This window comes from Lampetra planeri, chromosome 17 (genome assembly GCF_965212315.1).
Source record: "Lampetra planeri chromosome 17, kcLamPlan1.2.h2, whole genome shotgun sequence".
Lineage (NCBI taxonomy): Eukaryota > Metazoa > Chordata > Hyperoartia > Petromyzontiformes > Petromyzontidae > Lampetra > Lampetra planeri.
The window spans coordinates 11,396,074-11,414,321 of record NC_136123.1 but is presented as its reverse complement, the minus strand read 5'-3'; the positions used below and the strand labels follow the sequence as shown (position 1 = coordinate 11,414,321).

At 44.9% G+C, this 18,248-nt stretch overlaps 1 long non-coding RNA gene across 1 annotated transcript in view; it reads right to left on the bottom strand.

The window, feature by feature from the left end:
- Positions 1-1,048: 1,048 nt before the first annotated feature.
- The window catches only part of LOC144723424 (uncharacterized), a 33,379-nt gene continuing 16,179 nt past the window's right edge, over positions 1,049-18,248 (bottom strand). Inside the window, exons 2-3 of the long non-coding RNA XR_013586176.1 lie at positions 8,186-8,266; positions 1,049-1,574 (exon numbers count right to left, since the gene is read on the bottom strand). This is a non-coding gene — a long non-coding RNA (uncharacterized LOC144723424). The remainder of the gene's footprint in view (positions 1,575-8,185; positions 8,267-18,248) is intronic.

The window sequence follows — 18,248 nt, the reverse complement described above, 5'->3', positions numbered from 1 at the left end:
TATTTGAATATAAAAAAAAAAAATTTGCCTAAAAAGTGTAAAATTTTGGGAATTTGTTTTCACGAACATTAATTGTCTGGCACGAGTCTGTGTGGAAAATGTCAGCTCGATTGGATCACGGGAAGTGGGTTAATAAACGAGCGAAAGATGTGCACGGTCCTAAGCAAGCAAGCAAGCACGCAAGCAAGCAAGCACGCAAGCAAGCAAGCAAGCGAACTTAATATAAAGGATTTAAAAATATATTCGCCTGTGGAGGACGCGGGGATCGATCCCGCGACCTTTGGCATGGGAAGCGAGGGCGCTACCAACTGCGCTACTCCGCCACGGCCTGTGGAGGGGTTACGCTCTGGGCTCTTACACTCTGACGTTCAGCCAAAGCCATGAATGCGTTCTATTTGAATATATGTAAAATACATTTTTTTGCCTAAAAAGTGTAAAATTTTGGGATTTTTTTTTCATGAACAATAATTGTCTGGCACAACGAGTCTGTGTGGAAAATGTCAGCTCGATTGGATCACGGGAAGTGGGTTAAAAAACGACCGAAAGATTTGCATGGTCCTAAGCAAGCAAGCAAGCACGCGAACTTAATATAAAGGATTTAAAAATAGCGAACGTGCCAGTGGCCCCATCTGTAGAGCTGCAGGTAAACGAGGCCCTCACCAGTTTCTGGAGCGTCCTTTCCCTTTCCTTGCCTCGCTCCTTCGCCCGCTACATTTTTGCTGGGCAGCAGCAATAGGCCACCAGCCGGGCTGCATCTGCGGCCTCCGCTTGGGAAGGCGAGATGCCCGCGAAAGGTAATTTGCGGCTCAGTCTGCAATGCAAATTAGTCTCAAAAGAACAAAAAAACACAGCCACCTGGCAAAGTAAAACTGAGCGGCGGGGAATCTGCTGAAACACCATTAACAACTGCCCGGTGCTAATTGCTAAAATTTCTGGGTGTTGTTTAGCGCAATAAATAAGTGAGAAATTTAATTTTCTAACAGCGGTAGCTCGCATTGGGACCAACACACTTCACACACCTCCTTATTAATTATCGGATTAAGCAGGATAACTATGTGGAGTAACACGTTTCATAATGGTTGTTTAAACGTATTGAGAATAAACAAAATTTTTTCGTTGAGTTTGTTTGCCTGCTCACATACATATTTATTTACTTACTGCCCATTCTTTCACGGTGCGCTTTGTATATTAATATAGGCCGTACTTTACCAGTTGTTTATCAATCCTCTGCTGGATGAAGGCCTGCCCATGGCCTGTCAGTCAAGGTGGCATTGTGACCGTGATTCACAAACGGTACAGTTGGTGTAGGGGTGCCCCAGGATCGGTTCAGATATGGCTTGCCACTGGTGTTAGCTGCTGTTATGAATCAATCTAAAGTCACTGGCTTGACAATGCAGCAAGCTAACCACCGTCACCGAGATTTAAATCATGTTCAAACTTTAATTAAACAAAGAAAACGCATACGTACTAAATGTTCCGCTGATGAATGTTGTTTGTCGTGATTAGGCAATGTCTGCAACATGAACTTCAAAATCCATGTCCACCGGCCCCTCCAGTCTTCAGAGAGTGGCATCCTGAGAAACACCGGGTGAGACATTTATAGATACCCCATTAAATCAATAGGAGGAAATGAAGGAGAAAACAACATTATATTTAAGAGCCTCTACCATCTCCCACCGATCTCAATGTATTTATTACACATTTTAACACTACCCTGTGAGATATGAAGCCATCAGTTTCACAGAACTGTGTTCAATTACCATGTTGTGTGTGTGTGGGGGGGGATATTTGACCATACCTCACTATGCTGGTCAGTGCAAAATTGGTGAATGTGGGGAGTAGTATTAACAACGCGTAAATATGTGCGTAACCACCAGTTCTTAAGAATCGGTGATTGGTTTGTCATTAAGTTTATTTATTTGCGTGCTGTTAATTCTATTCATTTTCCAGCCTGCGGTAAATTTTCTGTCGCGACAACACGTGTGTGCATCGTACGTTCAATCGCTATCCTGGCCAACATTCATCGCAGATGTAACAGCACCGTGAGGTCGGATATTTGGAATTGAATGCAGAGGACAAACCGTGCAGTGTCAAGGGTTTGTTCCTTTTTTCAGAGCTAATCAATTTAAAGTGTGCAACACACCCGGGCACCAGGAAAATAGATGCTGTTTACAAAAATGTAGCTGAATTCACCTTCACCCTTTAAAAAATTGCACTTTTACGTGTACGTACACTACACTCCTGTAATATACGTTTACCATCGATACCTGTTAACACCGAGTAATGTATTGTCTTTTCACTGCTGGATGACGACCACCCCCTCCCCATCCCTCATGGTTCTGCGACGCTGCCGTCTGTTACTCCTGCTCTATGGTGGACACCCTCGAAGGCACATTCTCTTCTTTGGCTCCCGTTCCATCATAAGGGGCACCACTGTGGAGAGATGTTAACTAACTCGACTGGTATACAGGAGGTCATGGGTTCGATCCCAACCCTGACGCATGTTGTATATTTGGAGTGGTCACGTGGATTTTCTTCTCCAGGTCCTCCGGTTTCTCCCTCCACATTTAGAAACATGTTTTTAGAGTATTTGGCTGCTATACATTTCCACATGATAAGCCACTTCATTGAGCGATCATTTGTGGCCAGGTCGCTTCTGAAAAAGAGCTATATAGCTCAGTGGGCCTTATTTGGTTAAACACATTTTTTTTTATAGTAAACCGTTTTATTTATAAGTCTTGTGCATTGGCAATCGCCGCCGCTAGCGATGATGTCCCCTGCTCCAGCGCATTTGCTTTCCTTACCACTGCATTCAAACACGACGCCCCTGATTTGTGTTTTTTGCGTGATCGACGAATTTCCTCGCCGGTGTAATTCTGAGCACGCGTCTCAACACGTCTTTGCCTGCTACGCCTCCTGTATGCATCCAGCTCGCCTTTCATTTTATTTGTGCCAGTGTGTCGGATACACACGGATTGTGACAGTTGGCAATGTTTATTGATTTCACACTTGCGTTTTCAGGTTCCTGTTCGTGATCAAGCTTTGAATTAAAATAACAGTTACAGGTGACAAGCCTTCTTCAATTGCATGCAGTTATAACTCAATGACTCACTGCTGCACAACCAAGACGTGCATCACAGTACACGACGCCAGGACTGGCTATTACAGGGAATTTGTTCTGTTTTGTAAATTAATAGGCAATTAAACTTATCATGCTGCGATTAAAAATAATCTACGCTTCGAGTTTCCTGTCTCACTGCTGGCTGGGCTCCTGTCACCCCAACAATAACGTTGTGGCATTCGGCTGTGGGCCATTACCACCCAAGCTAGCTGCTAAATATGTAACAAATAAACATTTATATTCTTGGTTCTTTCGGTAAAGTCACATAGAAGGGAAATAATAAAATTATAAAAATAAACAAATACCTTCTCACGACGTTTCGATTGCAACACAAGCAATCATCATCAGGTGTGAAAAACCACAGCAAGAAAATTTGAAAAAAGTGGCGGTTTTTCTAAATTTTCTTGCCTGTGGGTTTTCACACCTGATGATGATTGCTTGTGTTGCAATCGAAACGTCGTGAGAATTTAATTGGTTTCTTTTTATTATTTCCCTTCTACGTGACTTTACCAAAAGAACCAAGAATATGAATCCCTGCAGTCACGAAAGCTTTAAATCGAAAAATAAACATTCAATTGATTTCAAGGTTGGAGCACCGGATACAGACGACAGACAACGATTCATGTAAAATATCTCTAACTTTTTTACATTTGGCCTCATATTAATGTAATTATTTCACCAGAATGTTCTTTACATCCTAAAGAATATAAAAAAACAACCTCACAATACATATGCGCTTGACATTGTATTATTAGGGAGTGAAGCAGATTACTTTTAGCGTTCCGAGTACAGGAGGACTGTGCAAAGAGTATGCCAATGACAGCTGTCACTTAGTTTCAGTTGCAGAGCAACAATGGCTTCTCTCTACTCATTTGAATAAGAAAACTAAAATGTTGATTCAAATAAGTTGGATTATTTTTTCTACTTTATAATGGGAAGCCAGTGCGTGGGGGGTTTGGCTTCTGTGCGTATGTAGGCCCCCGTGCATGTATAACTTGCATGCAGCCCATACCTGTAACATCTCCTGTATGAACAGGAGAGTCCATGAGTTAGTAGAGCCGTTAGATGAATTTTAGCCGATTCGTTTGTAAAAACCCTTGCTTTGTTTTTTCCAAAAAGTGGAAATCCCATGTGTAAAGTGAAGCTCTAATAGATTAGAAAATGTAAAAAAACGTAATGAAACGGAAACATTTAGTTAACCATGTTTAAGCAAAATTAAATAGTTCTCATCTCCGTCGACAGAAGTTATTCACATCTCGCGTTGAACAAATGAAATGTATCTCTTATTGATTTTTTGTTACAAGCTGAAGACTGAGGTGCCCAAGATTCCAAATATGGCATTCTCCCATTTTCAAATGACATGCAATTTATTTGTATTGATTTTGTAGCTGCACTGTAATAGCGTTTTCATGTATATGGTGTTGAATAGTCGAGCCGTATGAGGCATGTATCTGGAAAAAAACACAGCACTCTTTGTTTTCAATAAAAGTAGCTTCATGTTCAGATACGTCCAAAGATGTGTGAACTCGTGTTCTGTACTCTGTAAAATATATAATACATTCTTTAAAACCTCTCACATCTGTGAACAAGCACGAATAGACTTGAGGATTATACAATACAGAAAGATAATCCATACTCTAACCAGCTTAGCAAATGTATAGAAATACTGTAACCCTTACTCAGGGACTGTTCTACACTCCCTTGGTTTTGGTTTCGTCATTAATTTAACTTGCCTCTTTGCAACATGCTTTTTTCCCTAAAAGCCACAGATCACACCAATATTTCTCTCAGTCCTGCGAGATAGAATACGCTTAACGTGAGCTCCCGTCTCACCTTTAATGGTGAAGTGTGGCAGGGCACGACTCAACAAGTGTGCCACCTGAGTCAAGAAGAGAGGCGGCCCTATGAATTTCCAATCACACAATAACCTTTTGACATATACACATAATTATTTGTGCAGGATAACAACGCTTGACGAACGTTACACAAACAGTACGAATATAAAGGACACTATGCTTTGATAACAGTACGAGAAAGACTAAAGGATGGTTTAAAATGCACGTTTTTCACAGCCGCTTGTAATCCAAGTGCGGATTTTCTCATTGGGCTATGCGTGGAGCATTTCATCTCTCGAGCTTTCGCCACGCACTAATGACTACGAGCATCTCTTCGAATTCAACACGTTGGTGGTCAAAACTTCAGAAGAAATTATCAACGCCCAGGCCAAACTGGAAAATCATACTGGGACAAGACGCCGTAGTTTCAGCACGCAGAATATAAATTGCTTCTCACATCAACTGCTTTATGTGTTTAGTTTGTTGTCCTTCCCCCTGCAGCTACGATATAGCACGGTTGGCTACGTACGGTGCGAAAGAAGTTCAACACACATACATACAACATACATACTTCATCTATATACTTCACACAGTTCACCGTGGGGTAGTTTATGGTTTTTTAATGTAACACGTTGCCTCAAGTGATGGCAGCACAATATGGATATGGTTGCAGACCACTGCATTGGCCACGCAGGCGATTCTCTCCTGGCCAGCTGTGTAAGTTACGATAAATAATCCTTCGTTCAATGGGACCCCGAAATAGAACAACGCTCAAGCGTTGTGCAAACTTAAAAGAGAACATTCCACCAAATGAAACTCCACTAAACTCTTTGACACGGAGTCCAATGGGTTTATTATTTTTACGATATATAATTAACCTCAGGCTCGATTCATGCGGAGTGTTTGGCAATCATTCCACCACATTCTGTGAGAATGACGGGCCGCTTTTTCGGCAAAAACTTTGCCCCACTTGCAACCGATTGCGCAATAGGGAGTAGCTCGCTGACGTCACTCCACTCCATTGGAACGACTCAAAGTGGGCAGGGTGAGGACAGAGCTGAGGCAGAGCCAAGTCACTGCGGGAAGGTCTTCACCACCGGCGGAGTTGCATCAATTATTATTTGGGGTGTGGCCTCTGACAGGAGTGACTCTCGTTGTGCCCAGTTCTGGCCGCTCACGTACCAAGTTTTAACCAACATTCCAAAAATCTGCGCCAACTGTCATCGTTGTTGGATCGTCTAGATCAGTGTTCTTCATTGCAAGGTCCCGTGGGCCACTGGCAGCCCCTGGTGGCCTTTAGTGCGGCCCCTGACGTGCGGACCCCGACAATACACGAATGTGAAAACACCCCATCATGCTGTCAAACCTAGTAGTTTCAAATGGCTGGCGGCCCTCACACTGATGTCTTATCGGCGAAAGTGGCCCCCCTCTGAAAATTAGTGAACACTGATATTAATTTTGGGGTTTTTGGTTCATGAAGAGATTAAGGTTGGTGGATCACATAGAGATTCGGAGTCGGTGTATTACAAAGAGATTGGGCTTGGTGGATCACATAGAATCCTGTTGGGACAAATTATCATCAGCATTGTCGTTTTTTGTGTGTGAAGCTGTAGATAACGTCTGCATCTGTGCACATGCCCCTCCAATTAGCACGGTTGGCTGTGTACGGAACGAAAGAAGTTCAACATGCATAAATACACAGGAGCTTGATTGGTCACTTTGGGTCTGTGAGCAAGGCTAGTGGGCATGACACCATGATGCCGTGGCATTAGGCCGCTGATTGGCTGCCAGCGCTTGTGCCAAATAGGGCTTTGCCCATCCTGTCTGCCAATATTGCACTGAAAACACGAGCCAACCATGGAGGGATGACTTTGCTTGGAATGTTGCGGGTGCAAACATTTTACGAGTATGCATGCAGCACGGTCCCTTATGCCTTCATATTACGCTGTTACTGGCCAGTGTTATGTTGATTATACAGAACACATCTAGACAAATTCGGTGGATGATTATGGCCATGTGACATTGTATTGGTGTTATTGACACGTGCAAACAATTACAATTGTTAATGCGTAACTATCGTTATGCATGTATGTATGTTGAATTTCTTTCGCACCGTATGTTGACAACCATACTAATCAGAGGTGCAAGAGAAAGACAACCAACTAAACACAAAAAAGCAGTCACGAATAAATTAGTTTTCAATCTAAATTTAAAAGTGCATAGCTCTAGCGGGTTCCTAATATCGGAACGTTATGCGTGTCTCTCTTGCGCAAAGTCCATTCACAAAATGTGTGCTTGCTGCACAGACGCAAAAACAATCACTGAAACATGTATTCTGCGATATTTACTTTAAAACGCGATGGGAGGTCATTCGTCAAAGAACCGATGACGACGTGGTTTCAGCAGACACCGGCATATTTTGTTTAACACGTAGCAGGCTTTCGCGACCAATATTATTCACAATAAAGGTTTTTGGGTTAGATGGCGTGAGTATAAATGTGTAGTAACCCTCTACCACCCAACATGCAAATCCCCCGATGATCCTGGATGTAATTACCAGCGAAACGTCGTATTCAAATTGTAAATGTTGTAGATTTACTCTCCAACACACCGGTGGGCTCAAGTAGTAACTAACTGGCGCGTTGTTAACGTGACAAACCTTACCGGCTGTGTCAGGTGGTGGAGGGTTACGACACATTTATACTTGCGCGCTATCACCCAAAAACCTTTATTATGCACCGGAATATTTTCATTGCTAGGAAATTGTGGTCATGGGTATTGATCAGAAAAGTTAATAAATTTAAATAAAACAATACCTGTGAATGTTCCAAGAATGGTATATAGCTATCTCACATAGTAGAACTCCACATGTCCACTTGACGTCCTTTCATATCTGCAGTTGAGGGCGCGTGTAGTTCCCTAAATTATTCACACACTGCCCTGTATTTTGTTGCACTATCTGCTATATCACAGATAGTAACAAGTCCTGGATTATCAGTGGAATACATGGTGTACATACCAACATTTTCATCTTGTCCATGATATTGAAAAAAAGATAACATCACTCCTCTAGCATTATCTCGCTCATCATCTCAATGCAACCACAGATGATTTCATTGCTTTCAGGAGTCCCATTTGCGACGTTAGACGACACAAAGTGCCGCGCCACATATTACACGACATTATAAGATAACATTGGTCGATGTGCGGTTAATATATTTGAAGTTACCTCTTTTAGCGCAGAATTTCGCAGAGTAGACGATAAATGTGTTTCTGTACACACAGATTTCCCTTCATGCCACAAGCTCATCTGAGAAAGAAATGACAAAGAAAGTTTGGCTCACTTTATGCAACGATACCAAAAATGTTCAACCATGTAGTGCACACTTTCAGTTTTTTCTCAACGTTTTTTGTCACTTGACCCCAATTTCATCCTGATTGTACTATCATCTGTTTGGAACTCTCGCTGAACAGCACAACCTTTCCGTGTTAGGAAATGGATATCAGAGAGCTACCTCTAAGATCCCCCCGAGTGACCTCTGGTCCACACATTTGACACCTGGCAGTCACACCGATTTTTAAATCCTCAAAGCTAGAATTACGCCATCTAATTAACATAGGAACACGTGTAATGTGATGGGTTTCTATGCATAGCCATTGGTGACGAGGCTGAGAGCATAAACTGCACTTGAAACTACGTACTATTTTTATTTTACCAGCTAAAGCCCACTGAGTTATATAGCTCTTTTTCAGAGGCGACCCGGCTACAAATGACTGCTCAACGAAGTGGCTTATGATGTGGAAATTTATCGCAACCAAATACTCTAAATGCATGTTTATAAATGTGGGAGAAAAATCCACGCGACTATGGGAAGAACATGCAAACTCCAGATATACAGTGTCAGGATCGAACCCATGAACTCCTCCATACAAGGCGAGGAAGCTAACATCTCACCACCACTGATTATAACATCATGCCACCACTGATTATGCTGAAAATCAGTATGTATGAACTTCTTTCGCGCCATTCGAAACCAACCATGCTAATCGGAGGTGCAGGGGAAGGACAACAAACTAAACACAAAAAACAGTTTGAAAGAAATTAGTTTAACATTTACTGGTGTGGTCTGGATTTGAACCAAGATTCTCAGCGGTGTCAGCTCAACGCTCTTTGACTTCTTAGCTACGAAGTAGCCCACTTACACCACGCAGTGTACAACAAGCTCATCCAGAGCCTTTTTGATGCTGCAGAACTACACAGATATGTGACACACACTCGTCTCGCGATGCACAATTCCGTATTTTAGAACTAACTTAATTACTATTGTATTTCATTAAGCCTCAACACATGAAGTGCTAATAAACAATCAGTAAATGCACATGAATTGGACACTTCTGTTTTTAATCACACTCACATGCTCTGGTGTTCAGTAAATTAAACGACTTCCAAACATCAAAACAATAAAACAACACACCCGTGCAAATTAGTCGTTCACATTAAGTAACAGCTTCGTTTCCACTGGCACACCGTGGCCAACGCACACCTCCCACGTTCATGTCGCACAACAGTAGCACTTCGGGAGGCGCTTCCGCTCACCTCCAGCCTTGCCGGCGCGCTCGGCGAAGTCCGGCACTGCACACACCTGAGGGCCTGTCAAGGTTTGTGGAGGGCCAGGGCCCCCCCTCACCAGGGCCCCCCTCACCAGGACCCCCCCTCACCAGGGCCCCCCTCACCAGGGCCCCCCCTCACCAGGGCCCTCCCTCACCAGGACCCCCCCCTCACCAGGGCCCCCCCTCACCAGGGCCCCCCCCTCACCAGGGCCCCCCCTCACCAGGGCCCCCCCTCACCAGGGCCCCTCTCACCAGGACCCCCCCTCACCAGGGCCCCCCTCACCAGGGCACCCCCTCACCAGGGCCCCCCCTCACCAGGACCCCCCCTCACCAGGACCCTCCCTCACCAGGACCCTCCCTCACCAGGGCCCCCCTCACCAGGGCCCCCCCCTCACCAGGACCCCCCCTCACCAGGGCACCCCCTCACCAGGGCCCCCCCTCACCAGGACCCCCCCTCACCAGGACCCTCCCTCACCAGGACCCTCCCTCACCAGGGCCCCCCTCACCAGGGCCCCCCCTCACCAGGACCCCCCCTCACCAGGGCCCCCCCTCACCAGGGCCCCCCCTCACCAGGGCCCCCCCTCACCAGGGCCCTCCCTCCCCATGAGCCGTTTGCTGCCAGCACTCATGCTCCAACAGAGGTTGCCAATGTATCCCGATAACCCAGCTTACCGCAATCAGAATCTTTATTTAGACTGCATAGGGAATCCAATGAGCTATAAATCTCTTTTTGTTTTACAAATGCGCAGTATGGATGGGTCAGCAAGCTTATATAAAGTTCAACACAGCGATTGAGTTCAACACTCCGGTAGTGGTGCCAGATGTCAATAAAGTTCAACGCAGCAGTAGCGGTGCCATATCACGTTACAAACTCATTTCTGCCACCCCCAACATGCAGATGACAATGCCCAAACCGTCCGTGCCTCGATCGCGGAAAGGTGGCAAACCCACGCTCTAACCACTCCACGCACTGAAATACATTTCGTAAGAAAAATCCTCCACGTTGATGAATGGCACGCGCAAACCTGCATACGTGGTGTGAGCAGGGCCAGCTGTGCCAGCGTATGACAATTCAGACATAGCTCTTTGGGCACAAAGCATTCTCAGTGTGCCTGCCCTTTTGCGATGAAATGTAGTGAAGATGATCCTCGGAGAATAAAATAAATAAGTAGACAATACATCTCCTTCCCATATCTACTCAAAACATTTATATATATTTGCGCACATCGCAAAGTTGCTTGTATGTATGTTCAACTTCTTTCACCACCATATGTAGTCAACCGCACTAATCAGAGTTGCGACCTTCTGGAAGACCATAATTATGGCGGCATTAGTCCACTCCAAGCAAGAACTCTGGACCGGTTTCAACAAATTCAGTGTCTCATCAGCAGTAATACTTGGTATGAACCTTTTATGATGTTTGCTGCTTTGATAAGGGCTAACACAATACCCTTTCCTGACGGGACTTTCCCTTGACGGCCTTTTGCACAAAATAGAGCCTCGCCAGATGACAAACGGGCTCGATGCCGGTAATTGAGACCAACGTGCACAGTTACAATTGCATCTCAATCAATTAATCCAACAAACGGTAGTGAAAGGACACTGACAAAGAAAACACCATGACGTTGACGTAGTGCTTTAATTTTGAGGTTTTTAAAAGAAATAAACAAATAAATAAGCTCGTAATCACGCTCGCGATTGCAGCCATTTGGCAAGCAAAACAGCAGGGTGGCTGTTGGAGTGGCACCATCGGAGGAGAGTGACTGCTGATGCTGCTGCTGCAGTGCCTCTGGCTCAAACTCGATATCCAGAGCTGGAAAAAAATCTAAAATAAACGACAACATGGATTGCATTGATGTACGGGCAACCGCTCTTTGTTAGGATTTAACCCATTGTCAATTATTGGCCACACAGGAGTAACGTGACAACAATAATACAACCGTGCCTGTACACGGAGCCAGGAGCGCCTCGTACATCAGGCTGAAGCATTTTGCACGACTGCGCTGCGGAACACAGCTACACGCGAGCGAGATATGAAATTCCAGATTTTCCATCGCTCAAAGAGAGCACAACAAAGACAATCGGGGATCAGCTGATGTATGTTGAACTTCTTTCGCACCGTACGTAGGCAACCGTGCCAATCTAGGTGCTGTAGGAGACACGTGTAGTAGAACGGTCAGGCGTAATGTTTAACAGACATTGCCAGCGGTCAAGTGGCCGGTAGTCCATGAGCCCACACCAGATATACAGTGTCACTCGTCGGCCCTCATCCGAGGTAGCATCAATGTCGTCAGTGGTTCTAGTTTCTTTAATGTGGCCAACAACTGTGAGTGATGTGAGGGGGTTATCGAATAATCAACCCGTATTCACCGTGTAAATAGATCGCTACGTCGAAAGAGTTTTGCCGTCTTGGCCCATGGACTGACGAGTTGCTAAGGTGAGATATGCGTGGGGTTCCAGCGTTCCGCAAATTACTAGCTCTAAATATACGCCGTAATTAATCGTTCATAACACCCAACCAATTAGCAGAGAAATTCCATGAACATTGTAAATAAAACCATACAAATAACAATGACTGTGTCGCACATAACTGTACCCATATTCCAACCCCCCGTGCGTGTCTAACCTAAAACAGTGTAAACACTTAACCCTCGGGATTTCGTATGTCCCATTGAGCAGCACAATTTATACCAAGAGAGGATGGCAATTTGAGACAGAGCACGAGTGTGTTTTCTCTATTTGGCTCAAAATGATGATGATATTTGGTCAAATGACGGCGGACGTAATTTTGCAAAAATTTATCATGAAAACAATAATGTACTGTCTTTAAGACAAAGTACTTCAAAGCATTTTGTGGGAAATAGCCCTAGGATTGTGCCACATCAGCATGTAAATGCAATTGAGTTATCCCTCTAAAGTGTTAATTTGATTTCTACGCTAAATTGGCCACTGTTGGATCATCTAGATAAAGGTTTAATTTATTTAATTTTTATATTAGAAAATGAAAAAGGGTGGGAGTGCCAGGAGTGGCTTGTGGGCCTGGGGCTGCACGTTGGGCTGGTCTGCTGCTGTGGGCTAGGGCTGCACATTGGGATGCACTGCTGCTGTGAGCTAGGGCTGCACATTGGGATGCACTGCTGCTGTGAGCTAGGGCTGCACATTGGGATGCACTGCTGCTGTGAGCTTGGGCTGCACATTGGGATGCACTGCTGCTGTGAGCTAGGGCTGCACATTGGGATGCACTGCTGCTGTGGGCTAGGGCTGCACGTTGGGCTGCTCTGCTGCTGTGGGCTAGGGCTGCACGTTGGGCTGCGTGTGCTGGGTAGCACCTAGAGAGCCTCTAAGATATGGCCCAAGAAGATCAAATGTCCATACAGCCTGTTCTCCTATAAACGCATGTTGTTTTCATAACGCCAATTGGATATAACACGATGAATGTAATCGGGAACACGTTTCTTTACAACGCCGATGCGAAATGGATAGAACGCGATTGAGTGATCAGAACTATGTCGCGTGGGTAGGAATAAGCGGTTGTGCGGCTGTGAAACATCCTCGGACAAGGCGGGATGCTGCTGGATGCTTCTAGATGCTTCTAGATGCTACCTTCGTGCCTCAGTCTTTGTTCAGCCTGCATACGCATCTTACGTGTTATCGGGGACTGTGCTTGACCCTATAATATACATATTATTTATTAGAACGCAATTTTTACATAACGCTGTGTTCTTCAGGAACACAACTACCACGTTGTAGGAGAACAGACTGTATGTATGTTGAACTTCTTTCGCACTGTAGTCAACCGTGCTAATCGGAGATGTGGGAGAACAACAAACTAAACACAAAAAACAAACCAATGATTGTGTCGCATATAACTGTACCCGTATCAAAACCCCCGTGCGTGTCTAACTCTTTGGATTTTATATGCCACATTGAGAAGCACAATTCATATCAAATGGCATGGAGGGATGCAGAGAGTAGGTCATTTCCCAGCAGTCTGTGAGAGCTGATTCAACAGTGAAATCAAGTGAAGTCACCTATTACTCGAGGACACCTTTGGGTTGAATTCTTACCTCCTTGAAAAGGTACGCGTGGAGTGTGCTATTGGTGCAAATGCTCGCCCGAGAGCTCGGGTGCAGATTGCCAGCATGAACTAAGTCACCAGGGTAATGGGCAGAAATTAGCCTTGAACCTTAATGTTATTGAATGAAAATGTGTAAGGCTTAGGTAGTCACACTGACGTATACTTACACATAGGCGGAAAATATAAGGGACTTATGGTATTGCATAGCAATGCAATTTCGTACGTAATGAAAAACTGTTAGGATTTTAAATTAAATAAAATCTCTTGCTTAATATTCCCTCAAGTGAGTGATTACACTGTACCTGTCACATATAGACTCACACAAAGATCCACACACTCACAGAGACCCATAGACTCACACATAGGCTCACAAAGACAACTACAGACTCACACAGTGACCAATAGATGCACACAGAAACCCACAGATTCACAGTGGACATGAGTTCACGCTGCACTCCACTTTTTGTAGCGGTGCAACGCAGTCGCATTTGGCGATTTTGCGGCTGCTTGTGTTGTGGCCGAAACGTCGTGAGAATTTTTTTTAGAATGTTTTATTGTTATTATATTATTATTTCCCTTCTACGTGACTTTACCGAAAGAACCAAGAAGACTTTTCGATTTAAAGCTTTCGTGACTGCAAGGATTCATCTTCTTGGTTCTTTCGGTAGTCACGTAGAAGGGAAATAATAAAATAAATAAAATAAAACATAATTAAATTTTCACGACGTTTCAGCCACAACGCAAGCAGCCGTCCTCAGGTGAAGAACAGGTCTGTCGGAAAGACAGCGTCTGAATGAGCACCACCAAGCTTGGCAGCGTATATTTAAGCTGGGTTAGAGGGGGAAGGGCGCCTTGACAAAGGAATTTGCATATCAAGAGGAATTTAGCATATTTATGGAAATGCAGCTGTGGGATTAGTCACTACTTGTGGAATGTGTAGGAGGTGGAAGGGGTCTCAAAGCCATATTATGCCCGTGCATTATGTAGGATTAGCAGCATCAAAGGGAGGGAGTAGGGTTAGCAGTAATAAAGGGAAGGAATTTTAATAGTAAGGAGCTGCAGCAGCAACATTTTTCAATCTTTGGAAGGACGTTAATCAACCAGGTATAGTGTTAACTGTTGTGTTGGCCGACTCTCTGAGTTGCATTACATTTCTAAGTTTGATATTTTTTTCTTTTTTCTCTCTATCACCTTGTTCCCTCTGTAAATTTCATCCCCACCCTCTCGCCCGTTGCGGCAGCCCCCCCTCCTCGGATTAGCCGAGGTCACCCAACCCCCTACCCTCTCTGTGATTACATTGACTTGCAAATTCCATCCCTAGTCCTGCCCACTTACCCTTGGGTTGTACCCACCACAAACGTATATCACATTTGGTTGCAGTAGCGCTCTCACTACATTTACTCTTCAGCAGTCCGCCTGCTGTATTGTTTCACCTGAAGACAATGGCTTGTGTTGCTATCGAAATGTCGTGATTTAGTTATTTTTTCTATCTACGTGACTTTACCGAAAGAACCAAAGAGTATGGATCCTTGCAGTCACGAAAACTTCAAATCTAGAATATTAAAAAAAATTTTTACCAGGCAAGGCCCACTGAGCTATATAGCTCTTTTTCAGATGTCACCTGGCCACAAATGATAGCTCAACGAAGTGGCTTATCACGTGCAAATTTATAGCAGCCAAATACTCTTAATACTGTTTTGAAAAACACGAAAGGCCCGGAGAAAAATCCACACGACCATGGGCAGAACACGCAAACTCCAAATATATAGGCATCAGGGTGGGGATTGAACCCACAACCCTCCTGTATTCCAGACAAGAAAGTTAACATCTTGCCACCGTGGCGTCCATACAGGTACGGGTAAACCCGGGCTGAGGGGGTAGATTTGTGCCACTCACAAACCTCGTCGCCGAATTTCAGCTGGACATCAACGCACCTTGAATGCCGCGAGTTATAGAGCCAAACAGGCAGGAGGTGCTCAGCTGTTGGAGTAGACCGGCACGGGCGGTGTCCCAGCATGTCCGAGCGAGTTTCTAAATCAGATTCAGGTCCAACCTAAACCACATCCACTGCACAAACTATGGCAGATGCAGATACCTGATGCACAAATGGAAAATGAAAAAACTCTTCAGTGTGCGTCTGTGGTAATCCGAACAGACAGTACAACATAAAACAATGAAATGTCCAATCCACAAATACGAAGGAAACATCACAGCGATACACTCCGCTGCTCCTGACGCGATTATCTTGCTTGACTACCTGAATGTGAAATTGTCATTGGTTGCTCTGCATCTACATCAGCCCATAAGGAAGAAGAAGCCTCGACTTTTTAGCTTGCCACCAACGTCCTCCAGGTGTTTTGGGAAGGAGAGAGAGGTCCAAGTGTGGTTTCCCAGACGCGTTGGACTATAGACGTGCTCCGCTTGAGCCCTGCAGAAATTTGCGTAAATGTCCTTCCCGCCGGATGAGCGTTGAGGTGGAAGGCTGAGACCATGGCCTTGCTCGGGTTCGTTCGAAGTCACCGGAAATGATATCTGGCTCCCATCTTCTTGAGGTCGTTCGCGAACATTGCCTCTGCCTCACCGAAGTCCGTGTGCTGTGTGGCCAGAGCCATGAATTTGATACGTCATGATTCGTTATGTCTTTGTGATCAAGATGTTACCCGTGGCCAAAGCTGTTGATGCCACCACACCTTGTCAATGTGTAGTGACATCGGGAATGTCACTGTATGGTGCCGGTCCAAAAGGGACGTGCCGTTTGATGTTCCTACATCGTGGACAGCACCGTGTGGGTGGCTGTGTGTAATACCAGCCCTAGCGGGGCTTGGTGAGCACTGGGATAGTGCGGGCACCACGCACAGCATGTGGTCGGGGGAGTGGTTGAGTGTCAACCCAGGGGCAGGGTTGCCCGGGATCATGGCACTCTAGTTGACCCCGTAGACACGTGATCCGAAGTGTCCACACAGGGGGCCCCAGGTTGGGGGGGGCTAGTGGGTGATCACGTGTCCGGGGAGAGCTCTTGAGAAGGATCGAGAGGGAACGAAAATGCTCAATAAGGCGGGCGGGGCCGAGGGCGGAGCGGCGCCGACCATAGGGGGATATAAGGCGGGTCCCTGAGAGGGACCGGGGTCTCTTCGTTCTACAAGCTGGAAGCTCTTTGTCTCAAGCGGGAAGCTCTTCGTCCTACGAGGAACCACGTAGTTGGAGACCCGAGTGTGGGTCCGACCCTTCGTAGCAGAAACTCCTCTGTATAGAGTAGTTATCTGGGTGGTCACCACCCTGGGTTGTATCTGGTAAAGGGGCAGTTACCCCTTTGTGTTACGGTGTTACAAATAAATGTGTTGCCTCTAAAAGAAACATCTACGACTCAGTTGGACTCACTACAAATGCAATCTACTCTCCTCCAGATCGCACACCTACTCCACAGGAGCCATGCAACCTCCAAAATTCACGCTGATAAGTCTGCCAACATCTGGCCATCTCCTGTCTTTGAACATGCCCCACCCAGCACACCCAATTTTGTAGGAGCAAATCTACAACAATCACCTGCCATACTCTCTTCTGCTTTGATCATTATCCTGTCTTTCCACAGAATGTCTGGCATCCATCTAGGACATGTCAAATTTCAACAGCTTCTCTTCTAACTATTTAGTTGTAGCCCAGCTCTCTGATCCATAGAGTAATACAGATAGCACGATCACCTTAAAGTCTTTGCTTTTCACTAAAATGTATCTCTTCTTCTCTTCCACAGTGGTTATCTGTGAAATCGTATAAAGTGATCCCTCGTTTATTGCGGTTTATGGGGACCGGAACCCCTCGCGATAGGTGAAAATCCGCGAAGTAGGATTGGCCCCCTAGGAATTTCCGAATATGTGGGTGTGAGTACCAGAATGTTTAAAATATGTATATTTATACTTTATATATATATTTACTTAAATCTATTTAATTATAAAACCTTAATATTATACATTCACTCTCTCTCATACGATACGTATTATGGTGTTCTACACTCACCAATGACAGTAGTATTTTGAGACTTGACTCCAGTAATGACGACGACGACGATGACAATGACGATGACGACGATGACAGACCTGTGCAGTTCGATGAATGTGATGATGAATGATGATGATGGTGTTACTGCACAGGTATAATGAGGCCTTTAAATCAGTTCGAAAAATCCGCGATGCACTGAGGCCGCGAAACTTGAACCGCGAAGTAGCGAGGGATTACTGTATAAACAAATTTAACCAACAAATAGAACGCATGACCTCCTCGGAAGTGTACTCATGAAGGACCTCAATGGTGCACCTCCCTATGAAGGAAAGGTATACAATGGTATCGTTACTTTTATGTTTATCTGCTTCGACACTGTAGTCACATTTTGAGTGTTCGGAGATATTATTTTTCTGGATCACCCCGAAATGCCTGTGTTTATTTACCAACGAGAGTACGTGCGGTTTTATTAATGGGTTATGTTGCTGTATTATGCTGTATTATGGCCATCGTACTGTATTATTAATACTCGCTCAGCGCTTGCCCAACCGTCTTCTAAGGTAGTGGGACCCATGACTTTGAGACGGTCCACAAACCTGGCAATACAATA